Source organism: Triticum urartu, chromosome 2A (genome assembly GCF_056163025.1).
Source record: "Triticum urartu cultivar PI428250 chromosome 2A, HENAU_Tu73, whole genome shotgun sequence".
Taxonomy (NCBI): Eukaryota; Viridiplantae; Streptophyta; class Magnoliopsida; order Poales; family Poaceae; genus Triticum; species Triticum urartu.
In genome coordinates this window covers 557,340,382-557,351,467 of record NC_141874.1, presented here as the reverse complement: position 1 = coordinate 557,351,467, position 11,086 = coordinate 557,340,382, and the positions used below count along the sequence as shown (strand labels likewise).

General features: G+C 49.6%; 1 pseudogene; it reads left to right on the top strand.

Annotated features, from left to right (window-relative positions):
• The first annotated feature begins 218 nt into the window (after positions 1-218).
• Positions 219-2,023, top strand: LOC125537272 (uncharacterized; annotated as a pseudogene).
• The last annotated feature ends 9,063 nt before the right edge of the window (positions 2,024-11,086 follow it).

Below are 11,086 nucleotides of genomic sequence, written 5' to 3'. Positions count from 1 at the left end.
ACAGTTTTCTAGGGTACTATTTCACCCGAATTTATTGATTCGACACAAGGCAAGCCAAATAATATTTCTAAGTATTAGCAGTTGAGTTGTTAATTCAACCACACCTGGAGAACTAAATATCTACAACAAAGTGTTTAGTAGCATAGTAGTATGATAGTTTGATAACAATGGTAACAGATCATTATCATCAGATTTCATCTAACGACAAGACCGCGAGGATGGCTCCCGCTCCCGCTCCCGCTCCGCCCTCCTTGTCGGCTGCCCCGCCGGCCTCCGGCCACGACCCAACCACCAAACACCCTCCGGACACCCCTGCAACTGACCTACCTCTTGCCACCAACCCCCTAGATGAGCTCCTACCATCTGTGGCTCCACCACCCTCGCCATTCTTCGACCTACCTTATGTCAAGGCCGAACAGGTTGCGCTCCGCTGCTTCCTGGGCTGCGGCAATGCCATGGGCTTGGAGTTTTAAGATGATTGCTCCTACTACCTCCACCTCGACATCACCACCCCGGCCCTCCACCTCGCCTCACCACTCTACATCACCTTCGGCTACTCCAACCGCCACCTCGACACCATAGTTGTCGCCGCGCTGCTCCAGACCGTCCTGGGTGGCTCTGCTGCTCACTTCTTCGCCGCACAATGCTCTCCCCTGGTCTTTCGTTTCCACGTCGCTTCTGCACGTGTTGAAGAGATCATCCTTGCTCAAACCACTCTCCGCTACCGCAACTATTCCTTCTCTTTCGCTAGAAATCTGCCCTCATTCCCGCCTTCACCGCGCTCTGCCGCGACATGCATGACGCTTGCCCAGCTGCTCCAAATCCCTGATGACCTGAGTCTTAGTTTGAAGCTATGGCTTGGTCACAGCTTCGTTCCCACATTACCGCCCGTCCTGGCAGTCAAACTCGTGGCTACCGAATGTACGCGCGAATCATCCAATTTCCATTCACTCTCAACGCCACGTCCATGGCCCTTGTCCTTGCTCACCTGTTTGGTGGCTCCTATCTCCAATTCAACACCACTGACAACGGAGACTCCTGCTTCTCCTTCACCGTTGCTTCGCTCGCCGTAGCCAAACTGATCGCCTCCATGGGTGACTACCGCAAGAGGGGCATGCTGATCCGCTTCCCCTTGCCTATGCTCATGGGTGGTGCCCGACGCCTTCTTCGTGCTGAAGCCATGCCCTCGTTGCTTGGTTCCACGTCTTCCTCTTCATCGCCGGTCGTCTTTGCATCACTGCCACAAGCGCCATCAACTCTGGCTTCGCCTAAGGTGAGACGAAAATGGCCCGGTATTAGTTTCTTTTACCGTATGTTAAATGCTAGTTGCTTTATCCAGCTTCCACCTCATGTGCATTACACTCACCACGCTCATCCTTTTTGGATTACCTTCATGCAAATATCTGTCAGACCTAATGAACTTCTAGTTGAATCAGCCTTAAACCATTGCTTCTCCGTTCAACAAGATTTTCACGCAATTAAGGTGCATGACCTAATTTTTAAATCTGGCATCTCCTCCTGCCTAGTCAAATTTGAAATTCTCAAAATGGGGTCCCTTGACTTTGAAGAGTTTCATCTTTTTTCTTTTTGACCAGCTAGAAATGGACGTTGCCCACTGCAGCCGATTCCCCCAATCTTATTTTTCCTACTCCTTCTCCTCGCTGCCCCCACGTCCTGAGTCCATACTTGGGCCTTACACTCATCACCATCAGCCACTCCATGCACCGATACGACCGCCCCTCGCGTCCACGGCATCGCTGCACGGCCGGTCAGCTCTGCATGCATCGCGGGCTCGCGGCATGCACAATGATGAAGGCGTTGCGTCCCCCGACAAACAAAATCCTACAAAAGATCCATACATGCCACATGATGCCGCACATGCGGGCGAGGTGGGCGCAGGAACCAATACCCCCCCCATCGGTCTCTCTATTTGTGCCAAAATTGGACACCCCACCTGACCCACCCGCGTCTAATCCGGGCACCAACGCGCCGCCTCCTGTCTCCCCACACGCCGCCCCGATGACCGCACCAGGCGAGCATCTCGCATTGGGAACCAACGAACTCGCGCGGCCACACGCGCTGCCATGCACTACCACACCACTGCCGCACCCCCTCCTATCCCTGACCAGCATCTAGCCATAATCATCGCCTCTAAACCCTACCTAAGCCCTCCATCACCACGCCTCACACCCCCCCCCCGGTCGCCTCCACCGCCGACACATGCAAATGGTCTCACCGCTCTGATGACGGATACGCTACATACTCGGTCCAACCGCTCCGCGACGTGCACATATCGAGACGTGCTGCTCTCCTCCCCACACAGCCACAATGCGCCGCTGCCCCGCCCCCTATATATCTCGACGACGGCTCCTCCCTCCTCATCTTCACTCCCTCCCAACTCCATCCACCAAAAGGAGACACCGTTGCTTCCGCTGTCTTGCCCTAGACCATTGTGTCGAGGTCTGTCGTGATCCCGTCCACTGCGCCCGCTGCTAGCGGAACGACCACCGTAGTCGCGACTGCAGGTACCGCAGGATCTGGCCCTTCTTCCCTCCCCTCCCAGATACTTTTGCCTTGTCCCTAATCCAGCCTTCTGTCTCCATAGAATGGAGCCCGGCAGCTCATCGTCCGCTACGGCAGCCGATCCGCACACTCTCATGATCGGCCAGATCCCCGTCATCCTCTCCGAGCCCTTTCCAGCTGTATGTGTGTCGTCCCCTTTCATCCTCCACGGCGTCCCTGTTGGCACCAATGGTGTCCCCCTCCCCCCCTCACCGCCACGCACCTCAGCTCCTCCTCCCACCCCCACCACCCCACCCCATGATCCCATGCACACACACACTCTTCCCCCTTCGACACTCAGGAACTGCGAGCTCGCCTCGCCAACGTGTTCATTGCCTCCCAGCACACCACAGCCACATCCTATGTATCTAAATCCGACTCAGATGATGACTTGTCTCGCCCGTTCCACGAGGCCGGGCCGCTGCCTCCATAAGGAGACATGCCACTCGTTGCCGCACCACCCTGCTTAGTTGTGACGCCCCCGATTCAATCGTACACTAATCATACACGCAAACGTGTACGATCAAGATCAGGGACTCACGGGAAGATATCACAACACAACTCTACAAATAAAATAAGTCATACAAGCATCATATTACAAGCCAGGGGCCTCGAGGGCTCGAATACAAGAGCTCGATCATAGACGAGTCAGCGGAAGCAACAATATCTGAGTACAGACATAAGTTAAACAAGGTTGCCTTAAGAAGGCTAGCACAAACTGGGATACGGATCGAAAGAGGCGCAGGCCTCCTGCCTGGGATCCTCCTAACTACTCCTGGTCGTCGTCAGCGGGCATCACGTAGTAGTAGGCACCTCCGGTGTAGTAGGAGTCGTCGTCGACGGTGGCGTCTGGCTCCTGGGCTCCAACATCTGGTTGCGACAACCAGGAAGAAAGGAAAGGGGGGAAAAGGGGGAGAAAGCAACCGTGAGTACTCATCCAAAGTACTCGCAAGCAAGGAGCTACACTACATATGTATGCATTGGTATCAACTGGAATAAGGCTATTATATGTGGGCTGGACTGCAGAAAGCCGGAATAAGAGGGGGATAGCTAGTCCTTTCGAAGACTACGCTTCTAGCAGCCTCCGTCTTGCAGCATGTAGAAGAGAGTAGACTGAAGTCCTCCAAGCAGCATCGTATAGCATAATCCTAACCGATGATCCTCCCCTCGTCGCCCTGTGAGAGAGCGACCACCGGTTGTATCTGGCACTTGGAAGGGTGTGTTTTATTAAGTATCCGGTTCTAGTTGTCATAAGGTCAAGGTACAACTCCAAATCGTCCTGTTACCGAAGATCACGGCTATTCGAATAGATTAACTTCCCTGCAGGGGTGCACCACATACCCCAACACGCTCGATCCCATTTGGCCGGACACACTTTCCTGGGTCATGCCCGGCCTCGGAAGATCAACACGTCGCAGCCCCACCTAGACCAACAGAGAGGTCAGCACGCCGGTCTAAACCTAAGCGCCCAGGGGTCTGGGCCCATCGCCCTTAGCACACCTGCACGTTGCGTGGGCGGCCGGAAGCAGACCTAGCCTAGTGGCGTTCCAGTCCAATCCAGCGCGCGCCGCTCCGTCGCTGACGTCAAGAAGGCTTCGGCTGATACCACGACGCCGGGATACCCATAACTACTCCCGCGTAGATGGTTAGTGCGTATAGACCAAATGGCCAGACTCAGATCAAATACCCAGATCTCGTTAAGCGTGTTAAGTATCCGCGAACGTCGACCAGGTCCAGGCCCACCTCTCTCCTAGGTGGTCGGAACCTGCCCTGCCGCTCCGCCTCAAAACTCCACTCGCGGGTGCTCCTCAAGCCGACCCGTCTTTAGTCACCACATGTATCATGTATAAAGCATATAGTATATACCCGTGATCAACTCCCGAGTGATCACGGCCCGATAGTATAGCATGGCAGACGGACAAGGATGTAGGGCCACTGATGAAAATACTAGCATCCTATACTAAGCATTAGGATTGCAGGTAAAGGTAACAACAGTAGTAGCAAGGACAGGCTATGCATCAATATAGGATTAACGGGAAGCAGTAACATGCTACACTACTCTAATGCAAGCAGTATAGAGAAGAGTAGGCGATATCTGGTGATCAAAGGGGGGGGGCTTGCCTGGTTGCTCTGGCAAGAGAGAGGGATCGTCAACTCCGTAGTCGTACTGGGTAGCAGCGGCGTCGGTCCCGGTGTCTAGCGAGAGAAGAGGGGGGAGAAACAATAAATATTTAAGCGAACAGATGCATAGCGATGCATGACATGACAAGTATCGGTGCTAGGGGTGCCCTATCGCGGTATGAGGTGATACCGGTGAAGGGGGGAAAACATCCGGGAAAGTATCCCCGGTGTTTCGCGTTTTCGGACAGATGAAACAGAGGGGGAAAGTTGCGTGTTCGCTATGCTAGGGATGCGTGGCGGATAAACGGGCTGCGTATTCAAATTCGTCTCGTCGTTCTGAGCAACTTTCATGTACAAAGTTTTTCCATCTGAGCTACGGTTTATTTTATATTAATTTTAAAAGATTTAATCATTTTTAGAATTTATTTAATTATTTAACTCTAACATTATCCAGAATAGTGTATGCTGACGTCAGCATGACGTCAGCAGTCAACGTTGACCGTTGACCTGGTCAACCTACTGTGTGGGTCCACTGGGACCCACCTGTCATTCACTGTTTAGTTAATAATCAGTAGTTCACTAGGTTAATTAGTCATTAGGTTAATTATACTTAATTAGTTAAATTAATCATAGTTAATTAAATTAATTATTTAATTAATTAATTTTAATATTAATATTATTAATATATATATTTTTTTATCTCTTTTTTTTAACAGAAACGTTCTGTGGGGGCTAGGCCCCACACGTCATTGGCCTAGGGGGGCCTTGCGGGCGTTGGGTGCAGGCCGCGGGCGCCACCCGTTAACGGGCGAACTCGGGCGGCCGCTGCAGGCGCGCGGGCCAGCACCGGCGAGGCGGGCTGGGCGCCGGCTGCAGGCGAGAGGGGAGGCGGGCCACGGCAGGGCGTGGCCGGCGGCGCTGCAGCGTCCACGGCGCCGGACCGGGAAGGCGCGGGCGTCGGCGCCCGATGCGGCCAGCGAGAGGGGAGGAAGAAGGGGGGGCGGCGCGTGGCTCGTGGCCGCGGCCAGAGCAGCGACGCGACGGGCCGTGAGGAGGCCGGAGTGGCGCCGGGCAGGGGACGGTGACAAACGCGGCGGAGGCTGCGAGGGGAGCGGTGGCCGGAGTTACGGGTGGTGGGGAGGACATGCAGGAGCTCGTATCCGAGCTCGGGAAGGCACAGGGGGGGTGGCGGAGCTCACAGCGATGCTGTAGGGACGGACAGCGGGCTCGGGGTGGTCCGACGAGGTAGATCGACGACGGGGGCGAGGTGGCAGCGACGGCGAATGGCGTCGGGTCGACGACGAGGCGAGGCGGCGGCTTCAGCTGGGCGCCGCGCGAGGGAGAGGAGGGGCGAGGAGTCCGGGAGGGGCGGCGCCGACGCCGGCTTGCATCGGGCGCAGGGGTGAGGCGGCGGGGCCGAGGCGCCGTCTCCCTCCATCTAGATCGGGGAGGGGCGAGGGAGACGCGCGGGGGAGGTTGAGGCGGAGGGCGGCGAATGGCGAGGCGGAGATGAGGAGGGCGGCAGCAGGGCGGCGCCGGCGACGGGCGCCGTCGTCGAGGTCGCGGGCGGGGCGGGATCGGGGCGATCCTGATTCAGATCGAGGAGGAGCGGGCGGCGTGGGGATCGAGCGAGTGGGGGGACGGGGGTGGTTAGGGTTCGGTCGACGGGGGGTTAAGGGGAGTGGGGTGGGCCGGCCTGGTGGCCCTATGGCCTGCTGGGCCATGGTCCAGCGGGGGGGGATCTTCTATTTTTTTTTGTTTAACTGTTTATAACATTTTTCTTTTACGGTTTTAATTCATACTATTTTTGTTTTATGAAATATAATTCTAGCACCTAAATTAGTGGTAGTAATTATATTACTGCCACAATTATCCTTTTATTTATTAAAAGTAGTTTTCAATAATTTAATCATTTAAGTGATGATTAAATAAATAATTTAGCTATTGTTTCTATCATTTAGTGCATCTAAGCATTTTATAAAATTTTGGGTTCACCACCCTGATCATATATGATTTATTTGCTACACTTTGAACATTTTAGATTTGACTTTAGAAAACTTTTATCGTTTAACTTTATTTTAAGTTAGAATTCGAAAGGGACGTGATACACCGCAAGATTAAAAATAGTAACCATGGTGACGTGGCATCATTATCGTGAGATTACTGTAGCCTAATTATCCGGACGTCACAATTCTCCTCCACTACAAGAAATCTCGTCCCGAGATTTAGGAGGGGACTAAGGGAAAGATGTGGCTACGAAATTCTATCGAGTCTTCTCGGTCTTGGTTGCTCTTCTCGAAGAGGTTGATCCACTACGCTGATGTATTCATTCCCCTGCTCCGGGTCATCATGATGAAGCCGGCATCCTTTTCTTCAAGATCTCCATCGTCCTTATGGAAAAGATAAGGGAGGGAGACTCGGGAAGGACGGAGCTCAACACAAGCTAGGTACCTGGGGGCTATCTCAGTGAACAAGGCATAGAGGCATCTCTTGAGATGAAATTCAAGAGATTCATCAAGAGCAAGGCAAGAAGGTGCACTAAGAAATTTCAAGCGGATAGGCAATCGTTTGTTGCCTGAAATAGAGTGTGAAAGGTGTTCAGAGCAATGAACAAGAATGTTGCATCCAATACCGGAATGAAATATGGCAGGGAAGTTAGGTCGTGAATTACATACGAAACCAAGCGCGAGGAATAGCTTTGGAAACCGGGGGTGTACATGAGAGTCAGGTTTCGATCTTGTGGAACTGTGGGTTATGGGCCCACCATGTGGGATAAAAGTAGGAGGGGTGACATCTTGCATGGTCACGATAGCAAGGCATGTCAGAGGCTAGTCTGTCAGTTATGTCGGCAACAACATCGATACCAAGGGCGAGGGACGAAGAGAACCATTCTCCTGCTCGTTGAACGAGGCGGACCAATAGGCAAAGTTCTCGTCCATCGGTGGTTACCGGGATGCTATCAACAATGGTAACACGGTCTTACTGACAGAGTTGTACAACGAGGTGATTATCACTGCTCAGTTAAATCAGATTACAAGAAAGCTTAACAAGACAATGGAAGGGAAAATGTGATTATCAGGTTTAACAGAAGAAAGGAAAGGAAAATGTGTTTTAAACACATAATTCAGGGATATATCCTTCCCAAGGACAAGCAGAGCATGATATCCGTGGCAGGATATCATGTAGAAAACCCATTAAGTAAGGGGAGAGAAATTTCATGACATTACCCATACAACGGTGTTTGGATAATGGTTAAAGAAAACTTAGCATTGCGCTTTCAATGCTCTTATTGAAAATCGGAGTACCACAGACATGCTTCGAGATAGCGTTGGCGTGGTATTCAAGTAAGGTCAGACTTAGGATGCATAAAGGATTCATCAGGAACAACTTGTAGAATAAGTCTTATGATTTCCTCAAGGAAGAATCGCTAAGCTAGCTAAAAAGGGAACTGTAACAATAGGTCCTCTGGCCAGGGGTGATAGGCATGACCTCACCTTACCGGTATATAAGGACCAATGTTATAACTCTTGGAAATAAGTCCTAACCATCATATCTGACCGAGATTCAGATCTGATTGGTGTCAGGATAACTCAGACTCAGGATGCCTGAGAAGAAAGGTGCAACACAAATTGCCGAGATGACATTGTAAGATTCTCGGGAATTGAACTATGGAAGCGAGTTCCGAAACAAGAGTTCATCATTAAATCAAGGAGATAATGAGGAGGTGGCTGATGAACTCAGCGACAATTCAAAGAGTTTTCCAAAAGATGGATTTCCACAATTAAGTGAACAAGGAGATAACCTTAGTCAAATCAAATGACTTAATGATGTATGCTGGAGGGAACCATACACAATTAAACATTGGTTGAAAGGTGCACCCGAAATATGGGTTGGGTTGCACGACCAACGTCGGAATGGCGATTGGGCAACCAACACACCAAATTGGAATCATTGTCCAATAACTCTGAAGCAATAGGGTTGCTAGTGATATTAGATTTGCACAACGGAGTTCACTCAACACGGGGACCAAGTAAGGAATGGTGATGGCGAGAAGCATCACTGTATCACGAATTCTTAAGAGGTGGTGAAATTCTCACAACATTGATGACATAATAGAAGGTAATGTTCCAAGGTAAAGAAAACCAATTGCTGGATAGCAAGGAACTGAAGGTATAACACCAAACACGAACACGCTTGTGTTGGTGGGAAGGCAATAAATGGTCGATGATAACACAAATCATCGAGGGCAAGGATGGTATTTCTCGTCATGAATTCGATTGGTATCCTGGAAAGAGTTAAAATTATGATGATGATCACAACAAATTTTGCCGAGAGGCTCCATGAGGATGCAATCGCTTGGCGATGACATCAAGCCAAGGGAATGGTGAAGCAAAAGGTTATTATAACCATAGATAAGATGCCATCTCAGAATTCAGAGTTGTCTCTCAAGACAACCAATATGATGGTGAAAGTTCGATGTAAGCTTAGAGCATTGTCGGGATTGTGTCTCGAGGATGAAGGACATAGGTAGAATGGTCAAGCAGTCAGCCTGACGATGATGATGTGGTCAATCAGCTGGGAATGACACGATCGAGTACAAACTCGTATGCATTGAAGGTTACTAAGAGTTGTTGAATCGCAGTGCGGACTCGATTCAGTTATCAATGTCTTTGAGTGTTAAATTACTCAGAGCTCATGAAAAATTTGAATCAATGAGAATGTAGCACTTGATGAAGAACTCATAAGAGGTTATGCAGTTCCGTGATAATCTTGAGATACTAGGGGGTAATACTCGACGACAAATGAAAGTAGAGGTTGGTCTGGGGTATTACTCCGCAGAAGACAAGTGCTTAAACTTGCACGAGAAATTGTATTTAAAGAAGAACATGGTCGGAACCACGATTGCAAAAGGCCAGATCCCAGATACAAGATGAACTTATACCAAAGGAATAATTAATTAAGAGAAGCTTTAATGATAAGATCTACATCGTGTCCATGGGCATGAACGCAAGGTTCAAGGTCGACTCCCACTTCTTCAATGCATAACTTTTCATTCACCTCTCGTATTTCAAAAATGACATTACTTTTTGAAAGTTTTTACCTGGTGCAATACCATATAAGTATGACCCGTGAAATCTTTTGGGTTCACACAGTTTTAGAGAAGGCATATGTTCAACCCATAGGGGCTTCTTAGAAACATATACCACAAGTTTCATGAGTAAATATTACCAGCTCGAAAGCAGAGCATGGTTGGCAAAAGGAGAGGATACAAATTACCAAAGGCATTATGTATCGGAGAAAGAACTCACAAGGTGATTCATTACGAATGACATTGTCGGATAATAATCCAACAGTGGATATGGTGACCCACAATGGAGCTGATGTGAGTATCGATACCCAATCAGAGGAAGAAAGAATGCAAATGCATCGTTTTACAGAATATCTGAATAATTCAACGTTTAAATAACAAAGGAATTATGATTTTCAAATCAAGGGATCAGGAGCAAACGCTTTGATCAAGGACGGACAAGTTGAATAGACTTAGGGGTACAATCGATGGCAATCTGATTGGCCGAGGACCAGCTCACGTTTTAAATGACATCTGAGCTGGAAGGATGAATTTTATGATCTGAGTGAGGATTGCGAGCATTCGCAACATATTGAGTCAATGGACTCAAAATGATATTGACAAAGGTTGCCAATAAGATTGCTATACTTATGGGATTAACCATAATGCAAGCAAGCAAGAATTTCAGGAGCAATAGGTTGCTGAGGATCTTCGGAAGACCGAATGGTATTTCGAAGAATTTTGTGAACTGCATGAATATCTGGGGATGAGCGGATACTCGATAAGTGCGAGAATTATCCGTTTGGGTATTCAGGTGACAATGAACAGCAAGGCACTAAGGTCAAAGGATTATCGAAACAACGACGAGTATTTCGGGGTATCTTGTAATAACAAGACCAACTGGGGATGAATGTACGAATGACAACTGCAAGTAGTTATCATAAGGGTTGACGGTAGAAGAGAAATTGTAAATGCGATGAACACAAGTTCTCGGGTTAATAGCGGAGAATATCTTCAGGGTCTTCTGGTGCAGCAGACGATCCTCAATAACAAGGGGCTCTCCGGGTGAAAGTGATAACGAGATCTTAATGTTAGATTTAGCAAAATCATTTAAACCCGAATAGAAGAGAGGTCGGAGTCCCAGAGTATAGGTCGAGGAATAAAAGATACTACTACCACACAATGGCGACGTGGGCCCATGGGCCACACAGCCATGTTAGTAAAATAGTTTTCATCGACTAGACTCAACTTCGGCCAAGGAGTTGGAAAGGGGGATTCCTACAGGCAGTCGGCTCTGATACCAACTTGTGACGCCCCCGATTCAATCGTACACTA